At 45.0% G+C, this 24472-nt stretch overlaps 1 long non-coding RNA gene across 1 annotated transcript; it reads left to right on the top strand.

The window, feature by feature from the left end:
* Nucleotides 1-164: 164 nt before the first annotated feature.
* On the top strand, nt 165-7120 carry LOC141991176 (uncharacterized). The gene is made up of 3 exons (XR_012640341.1): nt 165-1000; nt 1170-1259; nt 7047-7120. It is a non-coding gene; the product is annotated as an uncharacterized LOC141991176 (long non-coding RNA).
* Nucleotides 7121-24472: the final 17352 nt, after the last annotated feature.

The raw sequence follows: 24472 nt of genomic DNA, 5'->3' as shown, positions 1-24472 counted from the left end.
TCCTGCAAACATTCATGCATTAGGTGATGTATCTGTAAATTGAGTGTGAACTCCAGGAAGCTCAATGCCATTGTGCTCTCTGATGCATTCTCTATGCTTTAGAGGAATTATTATAATATACATTTTGCAGGCACACAGCACAATATTATTATATACGTTATGGGAGAGCCTGAATATGTAAACGAAACAGATTCCGGTTCCCAGAACAGGGTCTGAACAATTGCTGTGGTTTGCACTAATGCTTGTCTCCGTAGTTTCCGAACGACTAGTGTCTAAAGTTTAAACTGTTGCTTTCTTAGCTACCTTGAGAATGAAGGGTGTTTGGGAGGGGGTGTACACACCACACAAGGCCTGAAGGGGTCAAGGTAGCTAGGTAGGCCAAGTAACTGTCGAGGCTGCACCTGGAGGAGGAGCCAGGGAGCAGGGATTAATTTGTTGAGACTCAGCTGAGTGGGAACAGGAAGGGCCTGTATAAAGCCCAGGAGCTGGGGATGTGGGATGCTGTAGGGAAGGATTCTGTTACCACTCCCTGGGAGAAGGGAGCTGCGTTTAGGACTATAGAGAGTAGTCCAAAGTTACTCCCTGGGAGGACTGTATTTGGGCTGGCAAACCCAGTAAAGAGAGAGAGTCGGAAAGGTGGGAAGGGCTCTGGGGAAAAGCAGCACGGATAGGATAGGGAAGACCTTGGCTGCTGATGAGACGGGCCCTGAGTTGGAACCTGCAGAAGAGGACAGGGCTGGGTTCTCCTACCAGCCACTGGGGAAGTGGCACAGACCGGGCAGTGGAGAGTGGATTGCATGGGACAATTTGGGCTGGATGGAAGACTTTTTTTGATACCCCGGAATGGGGGAAGCACACATAGTGACCTGGCCGGAGGGCCAGGTCATGAAGAATGAGTCCCTGGACGTGGAGAGGATGATGGGTGGAGAGACCACCAGAAGAGGACGCAACACCTGGAAGGAGCTAATCCCTACAGCTGCTAGGAGGAGGCACCCTAGTGGTGAGTGCTCCCCATGACAGTGCTATATAAACCAAAATTCTGGTTTTGAGTATTACAGAGCTCTATCCATCTCTCCTGTGGTTTAACCTTTTCCTGTGGTGCCTGCCCAGCAGCCAGAAGAGCAAATGCTTTCTGTGGTGTGAGTTCAATCCCAGTTTTATCTTTTTAGGTGCTGCTGAACTGGATATTTTCTGAGGATCAGGATGCAGCTGCACCTTGGTTGTCCAGCAAAGAGGAAAAGCAATGGGGTGTCTGTGAGGTATTTAGATGTTGGCATTTATTGAATCACAGTTGATTTCCAGAAATAAACTGTAGAGCACTAGAGAGGGGCTTGAAACAAAACACCACACCCAAGCACACCTGGACTTTAGATAAATTCAGAACCTGATCCATAGACTTAGGGTGACCAGATAGCACCTGTGAAAAAATGGGATAGGGGATGGGGGGTAATAGCGCCTATATAAGAAAAAGTCCCAAAAAACAGGACTGTCCCTTTAAAAACAGGACATCTGGTCACCCTACATACACTTCTTGGGCCCATCAGAGGTGAATAGATGTTCTCTCAGGGCAGGCTTGTCTTTGTGTCTAATCCTCTATGCTGTTTGTCAAGTAGTTGGTGAAGTGTTCCTTGTTTGGATGGGAATCTGAATGGGGTATTCGGTAGAGTACATCCCTGCTCTTTGTCTACTTTCCTTCCTTCCCTTTTTTTTTTTTTCTTTTGAGCTGCTGTATTAAGTGACTCTGGAATGTGCATGGAGATGAGGGGGAAGCATAGCTGGTTCCAGCTGGCATGATAAAACTGGAGAGAAAGTTCCCAGGATATCCAGACTTTCGAGCGCATTGTGTTTAGATAGAGTTTATAAAAAGAACCAGACTGAGAGGAATGGCTTGCACAGGGGTTGGTGATGGCGTTGGAGATACCCTTAGGAAATGCTGTTTTACGTGTCTGAAATATCATCAGCTGCAGCAGAAGGACACAGAATCCTGAACCAGGGACTTGGCAGGCAAAGAAAAAGAAATGGATTCTCAAATATGTTTGCTTTAAAATACATGTATTGGCTCATAAGTGATTCCCTCCCCTTTCCTGCCTTTCCAGACACACCACCTCACCCTGCAAAGTGAATGGTTGCACAGTGAGTAGGGCCTACCAGTGATTTACAATTTCAACTGAATTGCATGAGGGGTTCACGCTATGTTTTCTATGTAAGGGGGCCTTACGTAATCTCAGAATGAAGCCCCAGAATGCAAGTGTATGGTTTATACACCGAGTGATTGCACAGAGATACCTTACTAGCTCCTTAGAGTCTGATGACTTACAAAAGGATGGCTACAGATTAAAAGCATGGGCTGTGTTCTAACTTTGTCACAGACTTGCCGGGTGACCTTGGCCAAGTCACATCATCTCTGTGGCCTCAGTTTTCGGCACTGTCACACAGTCAGCCAAGGTCAAGGTCCCAAACCTTCAGAACTGAGCCATTATTTTCACAACAGAAAGTGAAGTTCTTATTGTAATTTCTTAGCACATTACACACCCTTAGATCTGACCTGTCACTCAGAAAAGGGAATGTCCTTAATTTCCAATAACAATAATAATGAGGTAGTATATAGATAACCTTGCTTCACACATGCAACCAATATTTAAAGGGGCATATCATTTAGACCTAAAATTTAGGAGTGGGGAAGTCTTTCAAAACAGAACATGAATATAACTTTATTTTATTCTCATGGAAAATGACAGGGGACACAATTTAAATGTTGCTAACGCAGACATGAGAAAAGTGAGCTAATGCGTGCGAACATGAAAGCAAGAGGCATGCAGAGAATGGGTACGGCGTGAGAACCTAAATGGAATAGAACTGGAAATTAAAGTGAAACTGACCACTCTAGCCTTACTTTCCCTGTTTTCTGAAATGAAAACAGTAAACCACCAGCATAAGCGATGGCAGCCAAATTAGATTTGTAAATTTCTCTGTTTATATAAACCAGAGCAATAGTAGTACCTTAAGGCCTGATCCAAAGCTCACTGAAGCTAATGGAGTCTTTCCTTTGATTTCATTGGGCTTTGGATCAGGTTCCCAGGTCAGAAAACTAGAGATGGGGGAGAACATACATGAAGACCAAGTACCTGAAGGTGCTTGAGGAGTCTTTGGGAAAACTCTTACCTAAAGTGCTAGGTAGTGAGGATAATCCACTGACACTGGGAGAATTAGTGAGAGCCATTTCTATGGCACCTATCACAGTAGTAAATGAGTGCCTATTGAGTCCCACAGAGAAGGTACTTTAGCAGTGCTGCCAACCCTAAGTGTTCAAAAATTATGAGTCAGACATCAAAAATAAATCAGATGGCCTTAATTTTTTTTAAAGTGTTGGATTCTTTTTGTCTGTCTTCTGCTTTAGATCCTTTAGGGTATATTTGGGTCCCGGTTTCAAGCTTTTCTGTGCAATCGTGAGGGCTAGAAACTTTCTTCTTTAAAATGAAAGCTGAGATTCTTGTGTAATGATGTGATTCCAGGAATTGGGGTTTTAAGGCAGCATCAGCTCCCAATAAAATAATTAGAGTTGGCAACACTGAAAGGTGATGGAAGGACTATGATATATGTTGGAGCTGACAATGATAAGACAGGAAGAGTATTGAAGGCATTGAGGAAGAAGGGTGGTGCAATCCTTATTTTTCCCAGATCCCAGCACCTTGACATAGAGCAGAGGATAATAAATGGTGCATAGTATTATATTTGGAGAAGCTTATGTATTTTGTGACACTAGATTAGTATCAACTCTGCTGGAAAAAAATGCAAGAAGTTAGTGTTAGATATGTACTTTGGCACTATGTTGTTTAGCCCAGAAACTAATGGGTTAATTTAGTTTTCATTTCTTGGGCTAAGCTGCATACCTGTCTTGTGTATGCATTGGTGGCCGGGGCCTGGGAACACGCAAAGGTTCAACACCATCCAATTACATCTGGAAACAGAGTAGCTTGAGAGTTGACAAAAAGATGGTGGCTTCTCAGCCTCTTGGAAGGTTCTGCTTTAATCTCCATCAACTCCCAAAAACAGAACCACACCTAAACACTGGCAGCCTAATCTGAGCTCCCTGCCTGGCTTCTAACCAGCATCTCCGTTCTCTTTTCTGAGAGGAGACCAATCTCTCAAAGGTTCTGAGCCTAACTAGAGTCACCTGCACCCAGTTACTTTCCAGATGAGAGTGCCTCCCTAAGCTCCCTCTAAAATTCCCTGCTGCAATTTAACTCCAAAAGTTCGAGCCTCTGTTTGCCAGAAGCTGGGAAAGGACGACAGGGGATGGATCACTCAATGATCATCTGTTCTGTTCATTCCCTCTGAAGCACCTGGCACTGGCTGCTGTCAGAACACAGGATACTGGTCTAGATGAACCACTGATCTGACCCAGTATGGCCGTCTTTATGATGGGCCTTCTTCTCAGAGGCACCACAGGGGTGGGTTGTGTTGTAGCTGCCTGGGGCTCCCTGCAGATGCCACTGAAAGACTGGCACATAGAGATGATCAAACAAAAGAGAGAAATTGCTAAAGTTTCATTGATTTAAGCATTTTATTGGAACTTTGGAATTAGAAAACTTTTGGCTTCCTCTACGTGAGCGCCCTGTCACATGGTGGTCTGAGAAATGTCAATACCATAGACTGATCTGGGATTTAATCAGAAAAGGAAAGGCCCTTTCATCATCATTATAATGGTCCCTTTTGGCCTTAAAATCCATGAAAGACTGAAACAGTAAATGGACTAGCCATATTACAAAAGAAAAGTTGGGAACCACAAAATTCTCATTACTTTGAGACTTCTGTCCCTCTGCCATAACCCACTGGAGAATGCTTGAAAGGGGGCTTATTTAAATTTTGAAATTCCTTGGGAAATGTTATGTGATGATTGTAGCATCAACAAATGACTGTTCTTATGTCACCTCACTGCAGCTGATGGCTGGACTTTTTGGTATGTGAGGATTAGAGAGTGTCAACTGATCAGTTGCTGGTTAGAAGCCAGGCAGGGAGCTCAATAGTGATCACCAATATTCCACATGAGGATGGACTACAAGCTGTCAAGAACAGTATCCCTGATGAGGCCACGGCACACCTGGTGGCTGAGCTTTGTAACTTTGTCCTCACCCACAACCATTTCAGATTTGGGGACAACTTGTACCTTCAAGTCAGTGGCACTGCTATGGGTACCTGCATGGCCCCACAGTATGCCAACATTTTTATGGCTGACTTAGAACAACACCAATCCAACACCAGCCCAAAGTGACCGTTTGGGCAAGCGATCCCATCACGCGGAGCACCTAGGCAGAGTGGGTGTGCCCAGGCAAACGAGATCAGCTCCTGAAGTCCTCTTCCACGGCTCATCATTAGATGTCAGGGGAGAGCTCATTCAGACTCTTCTTACATTAGGATGGCGTCTAACGCCCCGACCATTCCAGGGCCCCACTGTGCTAGGTGTTGCACAAACATATAATAAAACCATCCCTACCCCAAAAATCTCACAATCCTGCTATCAGCTCCATCTGAGTGGACTCCTGTGTTCACGGGAAGCCACACTGATCTCCCTGCAGGATGACTGGCGGTGCAACAGGTGGGTGAAACAAACATGAAGGTTTGGGTAGCAGAAATACAAACTCATTATACATAAACCACTTCTGAGATTTTGCATGGCTCCTAGAATCACTCTTATGACAGCATCTATTCTCCCTCCCATTGAGTCATCAGTTGTGGTGGTGGTTTTTCTTTATACCTGCCTGAAAATGTCTTACAGCCAGTCAATCTGTGGTACACTTTTCATTCTTTTCTTTGGCTGGTGTCTTGGAATCCTTAGTTATAGTTTTCTAGTCTGGGTCCAAATTAGTGCAAGGACTTTAATACAATTGTATTCTCTGTATGAATTTTTTTTACCTTTTGTAATTTCAGTTAAGCTATTGCTAATCCCTGAAACATGATCAAATATGAACCATTATGGTTAAAAAATAATAATAAAAAAATAATCTCCGCGCACTCTTTATGAAGCAGGTCAGTAGCACCTGCCCCTGTAGAGATGGAGAAATAGATACAAAGAGGTGAAGTGACCTGGGTAAAATTTTCTGAAGTGCCACTGTGAAATAGAAGCCTACATCTCACTGACATTCAATGGAACTTAGATGCTTTTGCAAACTTTACTCTTTGGTGAAGGCCTGAAAGAAAGTCAGGGCAAGAGGAAGAGATAATTGTAATTATAAAGATATTTGTGGGCTTTCCTTCTTGTTTCTGCTTCTGTCTGGTTTACCAGCCCGGCACCCACCTGTGTTTTGAGTGGCTCACCACTCAACTGTTGGATGTCTTGAAAGATTTTTGGAAAGCAGACAGACACATAATATGTTTCTAATCAAACAGCAAGACTTGATGGACAGTGTATTTCTGAAGGATTATCAGAGGCCCGGGGCATGTTGTGAGACGCGAGGCTGAAGGCCAAGAGCTTTCAACCCCTGCAAGTGCAGTAATCTGTCAGAAATGCTCTGTCTTAAACAGTCTAATTGTGCACTTTGCACAGAAAATGATTAAGAAAGGAAAAGAACAAACAAGTTTTTCTGGCATGTTTAGTGGGGATTGTCAATATTTGACTTGAAATCCTGTCTTGTTCCTGAAATTCCTTCGACATTTCATAATTTAAATCAACAATTTTTTGTCAGATGAGACTTTCAGGGCTCGACAGCACTCTGTTATAAAACTTTTACAAGCGACGTGATCCACAAATCATGCAGATGGATGGGACTCTTACAAAGCACGTATTTCAGCTGGCTTGCTTTTTCACCTTCCATTCTCTCCAAAAACCACCTGAACTGATTCTTTTGCAGCAGCACTGGAAGCTGGGCCTTAGGCTATGACAAATAAGTGCGCCTCTTGGTGTTGCCCAAAAATATCCCCGAATAGTTTTCAGACTCATCATTTACTGTCTCCTTAGCTCGTTGAAGTCAGTGGCCATTTATACCAGCAGAGCATCTGCCCCTAGACTCTTTCCTGTCTTTTAACTCTTACTGCTTCTTCCCCACTAGGCAGAGCTGGGATCATCACAGAAGGAAAAACTGCTGGCTTCCTGTGCCTCCTTAGGATGGAGCCAGCTTGGCATGACGGGAAGCAGACTCACTGGAAGGAAACCTGAGGTGGAGAGGAAACAGCTGAGCCACCTCAGGAGAGGTGTCCCAGGGATCAGAGCCATTGGGGATGCTGTCAGAGGGGGGGAAATGTTCCAAAGGGCCTGTTAGAGAAGCTAGAAAGTAGGGTGACCAGATGTCCCGATTTTATACGGACAGTCCCAATATTTGGGGCTTTGTCTTATGTAGGTGCCAATTACCGCCCCCCCCCCGTCCCGATTTTTCACCCTTGCTATCTAGTCACCCTACTAGAACGGTTCCACTGGGGCACAGCATTCGCAGTGGGATGGCTTTCATTTGGGGTTCCACTGAGGAGCAGACCCAGCAAGGAAGAGTCTGAGCTGTTAGGGAATCTGTTTACAGGGAGGAGAAGGGTATATTGGAGTTATAGAGGGCAGGGAAAGCAGCAGTCTGACACTAGCTGGACCGCAGGGACGCAGTGGACTTATAGGGAATGCCCATACCAATGAAGAGCCAAATTATCCCTGGCCCGTGTGTAGTGGAGGGACCTTCAGGACTTTGTCTAATGTAAGGATCTCCACTGAGCCTCTTAGTGGGGTATTCACTGAAGATACTGAAGTAGCGGCATCCTCCGAGTGTATTATTCAATCTGGATATGACAGTAGGCAGGGCACAAACTGTCTGCTCAGTTGGAATGATTTTTTGTGTTAACCTTCCAACAGGGATTTATCTGTGTCTGCTGGGAATTATGATATGAAATACTCCAGTGTGGAAATTGTGTGTGGGGATTATCGGACTCATGTTTGGTTAACCCATAGCCGTCCATGAGCAATCCAGAGCTCCCATTGCAAAGGTTCTAAAGCATTAGCACTTTGTGACAGACAATCCCAAATCTTTGTGCCAAGGAAAGAAAACAAGGAACATTTCTCTGTCCTATCTCCCTGTGGCGTGCCAGTGTCTGGCTAAGAAATTTTCAGCGTTTTCTTTCTTCCCCCTAGCCTTTTTTTTTAAACATTCCCTGGCTCATCTGAAAGATGCAGGAATTGACTTTCCAGCTTTGGACTATGTGCATGATTTCCTGATGGGTCAAACCAAAACCTGGGATGCAAACGCTTCCAAACATTGGGGAGGTTTGGATCCAGATCTGGACTTGGCACCTTTTCTTGACAGATTAAAATACAGAACAATTGAATTTCATATATAGATTCCCCAGTTATCACAAAGCACTGAACAAAGAGTCATAGAATCATAGAATATCAGGGTTGGAAGGGACCTCGGGAGGTCATCTAGTCCAACCCCCTGCTCAAAGCAGGACCAATCCCCAATTAAATCATCCCAGCCAGGGCTTTGTCAAGCCTGACCTTAAAAACTTCTAAGGAAGGAGATTCTACCACCTCCCTAGGTAACGCATTCCAGTGTTTCACCACCCTCCTAGTGAAAAAGTTTTTCCTAATATCCAACCTAAATCTCCCCCACTGCAACTTGAGACCATAACTCCTTGTCCTATCCTCTTCTACCACTGAGAATAGTCTAGAACCATCCTCTTTGGAACCCCCTTTTAGGTAGCTGAAAGCAGCTATCAAATCCCCCCTCATTCTTCTCTTCTGCAGACTAAACAATCCCAGTTCCCTCAGCCTCTCCTCATAAGTCATGTGTTCCAGACCCCTAATCATTTTTGTTGCCCTTCGCTGGACTCTCTCCAATTTATCCACATCCTTCTTGTAGTGTGGGGCCCAAAACTGGACACAGTACTCCAGATGAGGCCTCACCAATGTCGAATAGAGGGGAACGATCACGTCCCTCGATCTGCTGGCTATGCCTCTACTTATACATCCCAAAATGCCATTGGCCTTCTTGGCAACAAGGGCACACTGTTGACTCATATCCAGCTTCTCGTCCACTGTCACCCCTAGGTCCTTTTCCGCAGAACTGCGGCCTAGCCATTCGGTCCCTAGTCTGTAGCGGTGCATTGGGTTCTTCTGTCCTAAGTGCAGGACCCTGCACTTATCCTTGTTGAACCTCATCAGATTTCTTTTGGCCCAATCCTCCAATTTGTCTAGGTCCCTCTGTATGCTATCCCTGCCCTCCAGCGTATCTACCACTCCTCCTAGTTTAGTATCATCCGCATATTTGCTGAGAGTGCAATCCACACCATCCTCCAGATCATTTATGAAGATATTGAACAAAACCGGCCCCAGGACCGACCCTTGGGGCACTCCACTTGATACCGGCTGCCAACTAGACATGGAGCCATTGATCGCTGCCCATTGAGCCCGACAATCTAGCCAACTTTCTACCCACCTTATAGTGCATTCATCCAGCTCATACTTCTTTAACTTGCTGACAAGAATACTGTGGGAGACCGTGTCAAAAGCTTTGCTAAAGTCAAGAAACAATACATCCACTGCTTTCCCTTCATCCACAGAACCAGTAATCTCATAATAGAAGGCGATTAGATTAGTCAGGCATGACCTTCCCTTGGTGAATCCATGCTGACTGTTCCTGATCACTTTCCTCTCGTGTAAGTGCTTCAAGATTGATTCCTTGAGGACCTGCTCCATGATTTTTCCAGGGACTGAGGTGAGGCTGACTGGCCTGTAGTTCCCAGGATCCTCCTCCTTCCCTTTTTTAAAGATTGGCACTACATTAGCCTTTTTCCAATCATCCGGGACTTCCCCCGTTCGCCACGAGTTTTCAAAGATAATGGCCAATGGCTCTGCAATCACAGCCGCCAATTCCTTTAGCACTCTCGGATGCAACTTGTCCGGCCCCATGGACTTGTGCACGTCCAGCTTTTCTAAATAGTCCCTAACCACCTCTTTCTCCACAGAGGGCTGGCCATCTACTCCCCATGTTGCGATGCCCAGCGCAGCAGTCTGGGAGTTGATCTTGTTCGTGAAGACAGAGGCAAAAAGAAGCACTCATTCTTGAGCTGGTCATGGACGGTTAACTATATATGCAGCTTTGAGGCTACCATTGCAAAGCTTCTGCAAGGAGAATAAATGCATCAATAAATCTCTTGAAATAGCAGTTAAGAGCTTATAACTGTTGACTTGGCATGGACTACCTGTCTGCTTCTAGGTGCAGTTCATCGTATTGAGCCCAGCTATCTGAGATAATGCGTCAGACCCTATGTTGTATCATGACTGTTACAATTCTCTAGGGCCCACTTGTCAGCAGGTGAACTCTCCAGGTCCAGTTATCAGGGCTTTCTCAGTGGAGGGCCCACGTCTGCTCCATCCACTGGTCCACTAGAAACACGTGTTTGGCTAGTTTCAATGTGCAGTATGATGCATCTATTTGGTCAAGAGTTTAAGTGTATTATTTTAGGTGCAGGTTCTACACAGAGTAAAGACGGCTATGTTTTGTGAATTCTGTATTTAAACTATCTTAAGTTGCCTAAGTGCTGAAGTGATGGGAGCTGTTTAGGAACCCATCAATGTATTGCTGTCACCTTCTCAAGAGCTCTCTAATGGCCTGATCCTGTGTGGTGCTCATTACCCTCAAAAACTATCCGTAACGATGAGATGGAGCTACAAAATTGTGGAATAGTCTCCCAGTGGAAGTGGTGGAAGCTCCATTGCTTGAGTCACTTTAAATTCAATGAAGAAATGAAAAATATTGTCGAGCAGTGGCAGGTAGCCTCTTCATACTATAGTTGCCACCAGAGACCATGATAATGCCTTATTTTATCCCCCCCCCCCCACTATAACTTTTTTGCTTGAAAAATTTGGCCTGATAATTGCCAGGTATACTCTGAAAGCCAAAGAGAATGGTTTTTGAAAAAGTCATTCACCTTTCTGGCTCATTTTCCTCACCTGTAAAATGCTGCTAATACTTGAAAGCACTATATAAATGCTAAGAATTATTATGTTATGAACTAAGGACGTTCCATTACTGGGCAATGTAGACCTAGTAGTTTGTTGAGATTAGTGTAAGCCCTAGTTACGTCCACTCATTCAGTCCTTCTCTCCTGATGTGCCCAGTCACCATGTAATAAAATCCGTCACACTTTGTTTTAAAGGTTACATTTTATAAATAGTTAATTGGTTAGATGTTTGTTTAAACAGTTAATCAATTGTTATAGATTCCAACAGGTCAATAGATTGGTTCTAACTATCTCTAACACCTTCTAGTAATGTGCGTAGAAACCAGGCTGGTCTGAGAACATTCATTCTGTACTCTTTTACTTCTGTACAGTTACAACGCCAACCTTATTGGAACTTTTTTCTTTCTGCATGCAATCATAACATTCTATTTCCGTTGCTAACCCTGCAGTTTTGGATCCCTGAACTTTTGACTTTGAAAGCTGCATTTTGATTTGGATGTAAAGCACCTGCTATTTAGAGTGACACTTAAATCCATAATGAAAATTCAGTCCTAATCATCAAAGGAAAGTGAGAGTTAAGTTAGTGCATGTCCTGTGTATCCTCTTTCCCTGCTGCTCATCCACAGAAAATAAATCACAGTGGATGTCATTGCATCTCCTATTTTTTGTTTAAATGGTTAGTGTGGGCAGTGAGTCAGTCAGTGATTTTGGAAATCCCATGTGAATACTAAAAAACATATATTTTTTTATAGTCAATTAAAATGTTTTGATGAATACAACCTCCCCTCCCCCCACACTTTTTTAAAAAAGTCATAAGAAATCTATGGGTCTGATTTCACCACTGTGGCATTCCAGTTCTCTGCTCATGTGACTCCACTGAAATCACTGGAATTATATGTATGTAAGAGTGCAGGAACTCAACAGGCCATTGAAATCAATGAAGTGACACAAGACTGAAGCTGGAGTAACACAGTGAGGAGCCAGACTCTGTGTGAACAACTGTAAGCTTTTCACAGTAAAAGACAATGCAAAGGAGACTGTTAGGATATAGATATTCAGGCCTGTCTGTAAAGGCCTATACTCTAAGAATGTAGGTATATGTTTATCATTTAGCTAGTAATAGAGGTATACAAGAAAGAATCTGTGTAAGGGCCTTCTCTCACTGTGACAGTCTGTTCTTAGGCCAATGCCTTTGGCTAAGCAGCAGAGGCAGCCATAAGCTGGGAAGCGAACGGTCACATCCTCGCATTCCAAACTAGTCAATATGGGGCTGTGAGGAAGGTGATCCGATCTATCACCTCCAGAGAAAGGGAAGAGCCTAGAAGATGTAAAAGGAAATTTAGGTTGATAGTTTTCTGTCTGGTAAGTACTCACTTATCAATAGACACAGTTGGGAAACCCTTATGTCTTTATAGATGTAGTTGTGAAATCCTCACTTCTGTATTGTTTTGTCATTATAGTTCCCACTTTGCTATTGTTTATTGGCATGGTCTCTGTCTGGTTCTGTGATTGTTTCTGTCTGCTGTATAATTAATTTTGCTGGGTGTAAACTAATTAAGGTGGTGGGATATAATTGGTTAGCTAATCATGTTACAATATGTTAGGATTGGTTAGTTAAATTTCAGTAGAATGATTGGTTAAGGTATAGCTAAGAATATTACTACATAAATTAGGGGCAAACCGGAAGTAAGTTGGGATTCGAAAATAAGGAAAAAGGAACTTGGATTTAAGCTTGCTGGAAGTTCACCCCAATAAACATCGAATTGTTTGCACCTTCGGACTTCGGGTATTGTTGCTCTCTGTTCATGTGAGAAGGACCAGGGAAGTGGGAGAGTGAAGGAATAAGCTCTCTAACAGAGACAATGCAATACACACTGTATTGCTACTCAAAGTGAAACAACACAATCCAAAACGTCCATGGAGCACTCAAAGGTCCAGAAGCAAGTATGCTGTCCAGAAAGTCATTGGTCTTGGGTTTCTTCAGATAGGAGATCGATAAGTGGATCCCAGATTTTCTGCGTACCACCTGAAAGTTGCCCTTGAAATGAGCAATATAAAATGTCCAAAGACATGAGTGGAAGTCCACAGCTCAAGTAAAAACACCCAGTTTTGTCCAATTTAACAAGACAGCTTTTCAAAGGCCACCCCACCTTAGAAGTTCTGAGTACCTTCAGCCCTCACTGATCCTCAAGTGATGCTCAGCACCCTAGAGTTGTTTTCCCAGTACATCTCCAAAAAGACCTAACACAGACCTGATCCACAGAAAAGCGGTAAAAGTGATTTTACAAACGTGGGACAGAGGGCTGCTATGATGCCACAAGGAAAAATTAATGGGAAGATTTTAAAAGGCACAAATAGGAATTAGGCATCCAGGACCCCTTGAGTTGAACCACTATTGGGCACCTAACTGCCCTTTATATCTTTGAAAAATCTCCCCCTAAAAGCCTAAGCTATTTAAATTGGAAAGGAAAAGAGGGAAGGGAAAGCTCATAAAGGTCTATAAGATAATGACTGGTATAGAGAAGCATGATCTCATGGTTCAGACACTGCCTGGGAACTCGGAAACGTAACCCAAAGTCATTTGAAATCAATGGGAAGACTTCCATTGACTTATATGGGCCATGGATCAGTGCCCAGGAAATCTCTATTCAGTTCCCAGCTCTACCAGACTCGAATCAATCTATAAAATAAAATACGTCCTTTCTTCCACCCTTTGTCAGTCTTATCTATTGACATTACAAGCTCTTGCAGTCAGAGATTTTTCATGTAGCACAATGTATGGATATTTAGTACCAATTCAGGAAAGAATTTAAGTATGTGCTTGAGTGCTGTCCAGAATATTTGCCTGAATCTTAGATTCATAGAGTTTAAGGTCAGAAGGAACCATTAGATCAGCTAGTCCAACCTCCTGCGTATCACAGGCCATTGCATTTCACCCAGTTACCCCTGTATTGACCCCATAACTTGTGTTTGGCTAAAGTATAACTTCCTGACAGGCATCTGGTGTTGAGTTGAAGGCCTCAAGATACAGAGAATCCACCACTTTGCTTGGTAGCTTGTTCCAATTGTTAATCTCACACTCTGTTTTTTTTTTAAAAAAAAATTGTGCCTAATTTCTAATCTGAATTTGTCTGGCTTCGGCTCCCAGCCCTTGGTTCTTCTTGTGCCTATGTCCACTACAGTCATTATGCTCTTCTCAGCTGGATTAAACAGGGCTAGTACCACTATTTTCTGCCCAGGAAAGTACTTATACCAGTGGCTTTCAAACTTTAGCAACCCGAGCACTCCCATTTTGATTTAAATTTTTTGGGGACCCCCCCCAAACCCCCCTGCTCACCCCTTGCCCGCCCCCCTTGCCCGCCCCTTCCCCCGATGCCATGTCCCTACCCTGCCCCTTCTCTGTGGCCCTGCCCCTGTTCACTCCATCCCCCCTCCTTCCATCGCTCGCTCTCCCCCAACCCTCCCTTACTTTCACCAGGCTGGGGCAGGGGGTTGTGGTGCGGGCTCTGGGAGGGAGTTTGGGTGTGGGGTGCAGGTTCTGGGCTGGGGCAGGGGGTTGCGGTACGGGAGGGGGTGAGGGGTGCGGGCTCTGGGAGGGAGTTTGGGTGTGGGGTGCAGGCTCTGGGCTGGGGCAGGGGGTTGCAGTGCAGGAGTGGGTGAGGGGTGTGGGCTCTGGCTGGGCAGCACTTACCTCGGGCGGCTCCTGAAAGTGACTGGCACATCCCTCTGGCAGCAGCTCCTAGATATGGGGGGGGGGCAGGGGCCAGGGGATCTCTATGTGCTGCCCCTGCCTGCAGGCATCGCCCTTGCAGCTCCCATTGGCCGCAGTTCCCAGCCAATGGGAGTTGCGGAGTCGGTGCTTGGGAGGGGGCAGTGCACGGAGCACAGGCGCTGACTTTCCTAAGTGCTGGGGGGTGCTCGAGCTCTGCCCCAGGTCCCGCCTCCACTTGACCCCTTCCCCCAAGGCCCTGCCCCCACCCTGCCTCTTTCCGCCCCTGCTGCACCCCCCCACCCCTCCTCTTCCCATCCAGTTCCGCCCCCTCCCCTGAGCACTGCATCCTTGCTTCTCCCCCACAAGCCTCCTGCATGCCATGAAACAGCTGATTGCGGCAGGCAGGAGGCACGGGGAGGGAGGGGGAGGTACTGATCCACGGGGCCCGCTGGCGGGTGGGAGGTGCTGGGGTGGGAGGAGGGGAACTGATGGGGGGCTGCTGGGGGGTGCTCAGCATCCACCATTTTTTCTCTGTGGGTGCTCCAGTCCCGGAACACCCACAGAGTCAGTGTCTATGGCACAGAGAGCTACTGGCCCACCCCCCCCAGGGGTCAGAGGGACATGCTGGCTGCTTCTGGGAGCAGCACAGAGCCAGGGCAGGTAGCAAGCCTGTTCCACGGCATGCAGGAGGCTCCCGGAGGGAGAGGGAAGGAGGAGAGGTCTGCAGAACCCAGTTTCAGAAATGCTGACTTAAACACTTTAATCAAGTGACCTCTCTCTCTTCTTTTTGATAAACTAACAGATTGAGTCTCAGTTGGGGCATCTAAGTGCTACTGTAATGCAAATAAAGTAGTAGTATGATTTGTTAGGTGTCTAGTGTGTGCTTAGTGGTACTATATGTAGAAAAAGACTGTCCCTGTCCAAACTGGTTTATAATCTAAACAGAAAATCCTTGTTTGTAAAGTAGTTTGCAATATGTACAGTGCTATGTAAGTGTTTAAGTTTGATCAAATAGTCAGTTGGGAGCAGACTCTGTTTCCTGTTTCTGATGAATGAGGGAGTATTTGGTCAAATAAAAGACAACCCCTATAAACCATCTACCAGATTTTACAGAGGGTAAACTGCACAGGGAATGAATTTTCAGTGCCTCGCAAACGGGGCTGTGATCGTGTTTGGGGTCACTGGTCGTTAACATACTACCCATCACTTTTATTTAACCTGTGGTGCGCTCTGCCGTAGAATGTTAGAGAATTTAATAAGATTTTAAAAGCAAGGATTAGACACATTATTATGAGTACAGTATCTGCTGCAACACTGGCTGTGATAAAATTTCAAGGGCCATCAGTCCTCATGTTTCAAAGCATAAATTTATCATCAGCTGGAGTAATGGAGCAGATTCCTCAGTGGAATAACAAGTTACTGCTGAATGCTCTGTCACTCAGCCATACCTTCTCCTGGTGATGACTCTAGAAAGAAATCACCTGTCTTTATCCCAGGGCAGTAGCTCAACCCCTCTTTATAATGCATCCAGTTAGCTCGCAGATGGGACTATGTCCTTAAGCTGGCTGAGACCCGCATTCAGCATTACCCCCAAAAAACTCATTTTGCTTTCTGTCTCAGCCTGGTCTCAGTCTAGGGATACCTCTTTGTGGGGTCCCTTCCAGGGGGCATCAAGTGACTGCCCCAACCTCTCTTCTGGTCCTGTTCCGTAGTAGGGTTGCCAACTGTCTAATCACACAAACCCAAACACCCTTGCCCTGCCCTCTTCCCCTGAGGCCCTGCCACTTCTCCGAGGTCCCGCCCCACTCACTCCATCCCCCCTCCCTCTGTCTCGCGCTCTCCCCCACCCTCACTCACTCTCACCAGGCTGGGGTAGGGAGTTGGGTTGTGGGAGGGGGTGTGGACTCTGGGCTGGGACCGAAGGGTTTGGAGTGTGGGAGGGGGCTCCAGGCTGTGTCTGGGACAGGGGGTTGGGGTTCAGGAGGGGGGTGTGGGGTGCAAGCTCTGGGAGGGAGTTTGGGTGCAGCAGGGGGCTCCGGGCTGGGGCAGGGAATTGGGGTGTTGGAGGGAGGGAGTGAGGGGTGCGGGCTCTGGGAGGGAGTTTGGGTGTGGGAGGGGGCTCTGTGCTGAGGTGGGGGGGTGTGGGTTCTAGAAGGGGGTTGGGGTGCAGGAGGGGGTGTGGGTTCTGGGAGGGAGTTTGGGTATGGGAGGGAGCTTGGGCTGGGGCAGGGGGTAGGGGTTCAGGAGGGGGTTTGGGGTGCTGGCTCCAGGAGGGGGGCTCAGGGCTGGGGCATTGAGGCAGGAGGGGGTGAGGGGTGTAGTCTCCAGCCAGGTGGCGCATACGTAGGGTGGCTCCCGGGCAGTGGTGCAGCAGGGCTAAGGCAGGCACCTTGCCTGCCCTGGCCTTGTACTGCTCCTGGAAGTGGCTGGCACGTCCTTGCAACCCCTGGGGAGGTTCTGGGGGTTCTGGGTGCTGCCCCTGCCTGCAGGCACCGCCCTCGCTTCTGGGAGTGGTGTGGGGCCTTTAGCAGCCTAAAATCTCCTGGATTGGCTTCAGTAGCCTCCAGGAGATAGATCCCGATTCTGGGAGACTCCTGGCGAACCTGGGAGGGTTGGCAACCCTACTCCCTTGCTCCACTCCTGACTCCTCGCCCAGCCTCTGTTCCACAGACCCTTTTTCAGCTGACTTGCTTGGCTCCTCCTCAGTGTGGCTCATTGACCCTGACTCCAAACTGATGTGACACTGGTATGGACTGCTGCTTCTGGCCTTGTCCCTCAGGACTGAACTCAGACCAGATTCTCAAACCCTCTCCATTCCAGGCCCCAACCTCTACCCATGCCACTTTAGCCAGTGTCCTGAGACTCATGGTGAATCCCCCTTGTAGAGTGTTTCATTAGGACAGGGCACTTTTAAGCCTCATCTCAAGTTCTGCCCCATGGTTGCGTCAGAATTCCTGTAAACCAGTTTATTCATCTCCCAATATTTCTTCTCCAAGCCTCACTCAACTTTGGGGGAAGAAGTCAAACTTCACGCACTTGATGTGGCAAGGGCATTGTCCATTTACCCTGACATAACAAAAAACATGCAGGGACATACCTAGGTTGTTTGTGTTCTTTGCAGAGTGGATTAAGGGTCAGGCGATATCTACTCAGAGGTTATTTAAGTGGGTCTCCAACTGTATAAGAACATGTTTTGAGTTAGGATTAGATCTATCTAGACACATTCTACTAGAGCTCAGACAGTCTCCACTGCCTGTATGAAGAATATCCCTATTTTTGAAATCTGTAGAACAGCTACATGGAGCTCAGTCCATGCCTGTACAAGACACTATTCTTTAGTAGTACAAGACACTGAATGCCCATTTTGGTAGGGCTCTTCTGCAATTGGTGCTTAAGTAGGACTCTGGCTACCCACTCCAAGCGAACAGATAACTGCGTGTTAGTCACCCAGAGTGGAATCCATGTGGACTCCCATTCCAAGAAGACAGAATGGTTATTTACCTTACATCAACTATGGTTCTTCATGATGTGTTGTCCACATGGATTTTACAACCCACAATCCTTCCCTACCAGTACAGAGTCCAACTCCTCTGCGATTCTGTATTGGGGAAAGAATTGAGGGATAGTTGGGCCTTTATGCCCTTGAGTGGGCAGTGGTCTGAGGACATCTAGAGCACTATCCAAAAGAATCTGATCTCTCATGAATGGGGCACATGCACACCATAAATGGAATCCATGTGGACAACGCATTTTGAAGAACCAGTTACTATATTGTAAGTAACCATTCTTTCCTGAATTGAAAGCAAAGCCTTTTACAGACTCCTTATCAATGTAGTCATTTCTTAAGTTCCATGCAGCAACACTAAACCTTTCCTAAAGTCTCTTGTAAATAAAATGCATTCTCCTCAAAGTGAAGGTGGGAGGAGGGAAGGGGGAATTTGGGCTTGGAGAATGAAATTACCTGAGCTGAAATTTGGCCAGGACATCTTCGATAAAGTGAATGTTTTGTCATCTAAATTTAAATAAGAATGTGGCTGTAGAAGCCCCTGAAATCTCTGTGCCCAGCTGTCAGATGTGGTCACTTAAACTGATTACTTTTAAAAAACTGGTCCCCTTGTGTAAAGATCTAAGAGGCCTGCTTTACCAGCTGTGTTTTGCTCAACCTGTCCGAGAGTGTCAATAATATTAGCTTCTTTAACAGCTCTTAGCTGTTTCACAAAAATCAGCATTTTCCCATGTGGAAATAAATCAGTGAGGACTGAACAGTGCCCTCCGTTATGCATGCATTAATAACAGTTGTGGAAATCAATCTGAAGGCAGAATTTGGCCCTAAATGAACAATATTGCCATCTATTATGTAAAATGTAAAAATTTACAAACTTACTATTACAACAAAAATCATACATATAAAATTTAATTAGAGTTAAATTCACATAAAAATGAAAGGGACACAGTCAGACCCCAAATTTAGGTTGCGTATAAAGCAACAATACCAAAAACCTAAATCTGACTATAAATAGAAATGCTTATTACATGAACATAAAAAAATAAGATTTTAAAGATTCTCAAGTTCTGTAGTAGTGTTTGATGAGAACCAGAAGAGAAAATAATTAAAAACAGACTAGCTTAGATAAGCTACTGTCTAAATTGAGTGAAATGTAAACTGAACAATGATAATCAGTTTTGTTTGTATTGTTATTAGTAATACACAAAAGGAAAATTTTTTTAAATGGTTTTTATTTTGTCCCTTTTATAGTCATCCTGAATCTGGTTTTACAATGTCCTGCTCTGCTTTACTTTGTTCTTTTACATTTTTTCTTTACGCGATAGATTAATATAGCTAAGATGATGAACACTTGGCATTTCTGAAACAGGAAAGGAGGATGACATAAGCCATTAATGACATAACTCAGTATTCTGGGATCAAACAGCATGCTTAAATGTGAGATATGATCAGTGGCACACTCCAATCTTTTTGAAATGTACAGTACAGTATGTGGACAGAGGATTATGCTGCCACTGGTGTGGGGTGGAGGTAGGATATTATAATTTCACAATAAATGCAAAAAATTAAGTTAGTGAACACTGTTCTACAACAGGACAAGATCTTTACAATATTTGCCTTTCATCAGCTGACTCAGTCTCCAGTGTATTGGAAAGTTTCAACTATCACATACTGCTGGTAACCTGGACAGATGAGGAATCTGTGGCTGAGTGCTTGAAAGCGTTGACTTCACACAACTTTTTACATCCTGGTAATTCTTGATCTGCTAGAATCTTGATGGCAATTGTCCACAACATTTGGGCTTCAGTCCAGCTCTGAGTTTTCTCTTTCTCCTGTTAATTTGGAAGAATGTCCTTTTTCTCAAAGCATCATTTGGGAGCGTCATTCTCTGCCTGTATATGGAGTTAATGTTCTGCTTCCAACTTTAAATTGCTCAGTCTTGCACTTTTAAAGTGATGTGATTTGCCTGTAACACCTACAGCTAGGTAGACCAGTACCTTTTCAAGCAAGGGTTCTGCCCTGTATTTTCCTTTCAGTTTCTTCAGGAAACTTTCTCTTTGTGCTTTGGATTTAAGAGAGACCTCCGTTTAGGTATGTAATCTGAACTCCTGCTCATCCAGTTAGCCACGTACCTGCTGCTGTATGTTTAGGTATGACCAGGTAGAATGTATCAGGTGTGTCCTAACATTGCGGAATTCCATTGGAATGTTAAGGGACAACAGGTGCAATGCAGCAGGGGTTCTCAACCTTTCTCTTTCTGAGCCCCTCCCTCTCCCCCCCCCCCAACACGCTATAAAAACTCCACGGCCCACCTGTGCCACAATAGCTGGTTTTCTACATGTAAAAGCCAGGGCCAGCGTTAGGGGGTAGCAAGCAGGGCAACTGCATGGGGCCCCAAGCCACTGAGGCACCCCCATGGAGTTGCATTGCTCAGGCTTTGGCTTCAGCCCTGGGTGGTGGGGCTCAGGGCCCTGGGCTTCAGCCCTGTGCAGTGGGGCTTTGGCTTTCTGCCCTGGGCCGCAGCGAGTCTAATGCTGGCCCTGCTAGGCAGCCCCCCCTGAAACCTGCTCATGGAACCCCCTGGTTGAGAACCACTGCAATGGAGGGCCGTCAGCAGAAAGATTTAGTGAGGTCACTCTTGCATCTAGCACCTGTGGCCACCTGGTTCCACTTACATCCAGTAGAAACATCTATTTAAAAGGATAAGGTGAAAAGCTATGCTGGTTCATCTTATTCTCAGGAAAATCTGAAAATGTATGAAATATGGAGAGTTTTCCAGTGGTAGACTTTCTCTTACCCATGCATCACAGGCTTCTGCTTTAGGCCTTATCTTCTCCATCCAGATATCACTGGAACAACAGACAGAACCCAGGAACAATGCAACTGTTTAGATACTTGGAGGAAAGGAAGAGAGGGGAAGAAAAGGCTGCAAAAGAGTGGATGTGGATGTTGTGAGTTTAAAGAAAAACGATGGTACACATTCATGGAGGGTTTCAAAAATCAGAAGATGAGTCTGAAAACACACTCGCATATATATATTTTGGGGAGAAACATCAATATGGTATTATACTGAGTACAATTTATTTGCACCAATAAAATCCATGCTCTTTGCCTTATCCACTTTCACAAGTGATGTAAATAGAATTGTGTGTGTGTATTAAATGTAACATGCTCATATTTTTATGCACAAACCTCAATACTATATACTAATCTACAGGCAGACATTTATTTGTGCCAGCAATGCCCCTCTGCCATGTACATTGGTCAAACTGGACAGTCTCTACGTAAAAGAATAAATGGACACAAATCAGATGTCAAGAATTATAACATAAACCAGTCGGAGAACACTTCAATCTCTCTGGTCACGCGATTACAGACATGAAAGTTGCAATATTACAACAGAAAAACTTCAAAACCAGACTCCAGCGAGAGACTGCTGAATTGGAATTCATTTGCAAATTGGATACAATTAACTTAGGCTTGAATAGAGACTGGGAGTGGCTAAGTCATTATGCAAGGTAACCTATTTCCCCTTGTTTTTTCCTACTCTCCCCACCCCCCCTTCCTCAGACATTCTTGTTAAACCCTAGATTTGTGCTGGCAATGGCCTACCTTGATTATCATACACATTGTAAGGAGAGTGATCACTTTACATAAGCTATTAACAGCAGGAGAGTGGGGCGGGGGGAGAGAAAACCTTTTGTAGTGATAAACAGCCATTTGTTCATGGTTTGTGTGTATAAAAACATCTTCTGTGTTTTCCACAGTATGCATCCGATGAAGTGAGCTGTAGCTCATGAAAGCTTATGCTCAAATAAATTGGTTAGTCTCTAAGGTGCCGCAAGTGCTCCTTTTCTTTTTGCGACTACAGACTAACACGGCTGTTACTCTGAAACCATTTATTTCACAGTTATTCTCTTATTCCTTTCAGAAGGCAATCAATCACCTTGTATTCCTTTCACTTCCCCGATTAACTATAGGCATCAGAGTGTCTCTCTGTATAAAGAATGACAATCACAGGAGCTTTCTCCGCTGTAATAACATCGAAGAATTCCATGCAGAGCCACTTTTTCCAAATGAGAAAGTGGTGGAAGCTTGAGACTTTTAATACTAAACTGAACAAAGCGCTAGAGAATGCAGTGCAAGGAACGATTCTTCATTGGCAGGGAAAAGGATGTGATGCACAGGTTGCTTTTCATTCTCGAAAGTCTCTTTAGTGTTATGCTGCTATTAAAGGGATTGTACACATTGAAATATATGCTGCTGGTGTAATTCATTCTCCATGACCTTGCATCTGGTTTAGATATTTACACCTGTGCAAAGTAAGTACAAAATGCAAGCAAATCAGAATTTTCCACTCACAGTGGTAGTATTATGCAAACTTTTTCAGAAAGCAACCCTTGAAAGAGTCCCTAACTAGTACCTCTTTTCTGTTTCTCTGTAATATATGTGGTATTTATCAGAAAGCATGAAGATGGGGGTATGTTAAAGGTTTTAATAGCACTCATTTGGGATAAGCAGCATAATTCACGCATAGCTTTCCCACTCATCAATAATGTGTCTATCCAAACTTTATGCAGATTAAACCTATATCTCATATCACACTAGCATGCTTTAACTCTTTCTCTAACAGTTATTCCTGCAGTAAAGCAGAGGTGGGTAAAGTTATTGCTATATAGGGCCTGATCCTGCAAACACTTACACATGTGCTTAAGTGTTTGCAAGGTTGGGGGCCATAACTTCTTATACAATCACTCAGTAAAAATACACTCTTTGGGTGATCCCTAATGTGAGTTTCTTTTAGGGATGACTCCATAACTCGTGACTGGCATAGGAGAGTGGTGACATTGCTGGCTGGTGCATAATCATCCTCTCCTATTTTATAAACAAATGACATGGGCCACATGCAGCAGATTATTATTTCCAGGTGTACAATGGACACATTATTGGTAAAGGGTAAAATGATATTAACACTTCCCTCCCTCCCAGAGGTGTTATGAAATTTAATGTTTGTAAAGCACTTTTAGATCCTTGGTAGAAAGGATTATGGAAGTGCTGGTATGTTAGATAAAATATTAAGCTGGGTTTCCTTTCTCATGCTCCATCACAAAAAGAAGAGAGGACTATGAAACTCACTATACTTTGGGCACAAGGAACAGTGGTATGCCAGCAGCAGAAACCTCCCTCCCTCCATACCCAACCACAACTAAGGCACTAGTAATAAAGGTGAGGGGAGAGATAGATGTGATTGTGGTCAATTAGACTTCAAGAACACAGCACCCTTCAAACTTCTAAGGATTAGGAAATGGAATCTTTGCTCAGAGCTCCAATAGTGTCCAAGAAAGGACCCAGAGAGCAACTAATTTGCAATGCAAAACCTTACAATTTCATTGGAATGCTTTGTATGATTATTGTAGAAATATGGGTCAAATTGCTTCTTTGGGCCAATGATTCCCTTTGTATAGACATATAGGTACAACTTCCAGAACAGTTAGGTGCTACTGTAATAAAGATGAAAAATATATATTTAATTTGCTACAGGTCATCAGGACCTTAAATAGGAGGCAGACAGAGATACCACTGAGGCCCAGAGACACAACCAGTTCTCCTGCAGAAGCCACCAGTGGGTGTCCTCCTGCACCTGTGAAGAAGGAGAACAAAGCAGAGAAAAGGTAGTGGGCTGCAGGCTCTCTGGGGCTGTGCTGAGGGAGAGGGACAGGGAGGATGGTGAGCTGCAAGGAGCTCCAGCTGTTGCTGAGGCAGAGAACAGGGCAGCATCTCCTCTAAGAGATGTCCGGAGCCCTGAGCTTCCTCCCCAGCACTTCCCCTGGGGTGCAGCATTGCTCCCCCTGCCCCTGTACCAGGGGGATGATGGGGAGGGGAGTGAGAGGACAACTGGAAGAATAGAGCAGGGTTGGACCTGACTCACTGTCCCCAAAGGATTTGAGAGTTGGAGGGCTAGTAGGGAGGAAGACGGGGTTCTGGACCTGGGGGTGTGGGAACACCCCCTGGCTTGAAGGTAGTAATAACAAAGAAATATATGCAAAAAGAAAAGGAGTACTAGTGGCACCTTAGGGACTAACCAATTTATTTGCGCATAAGCTGTCGTGAGCTACAGCTCACTTCATCGAAAGCTTATGCTCAAATAAATTGGTTAGTCGCTAAGGTGCCACAAGTACTCCTTTTCTTTTTGTGAATACAGACTAACACGGCTGCTACTCTGAAACGAAATATATGGTTTCCATTTCCAGCACCCCCTCTATAACAATTGTTCCAGCACCTCTGGAGGGAGGAGTGGGTGCGGTGCACCCCCCAGGCCG

This window comes from Natator depressus, chromosome 7, assembly GCF_965152275.1.
Source record: "Natator depressus isolate rNatDep1 chromosome 7, rNatDep2.hap1, whole genome shotgun sequence".
Lineage (NCBI taxonomy): Eukaryota > Metazoa > Chordata > Testudines > Cheloniidae > Natator > Natator depressus.
This window is presented reverse-complemented; position numbering and strand designations above follow the sequence as displayed.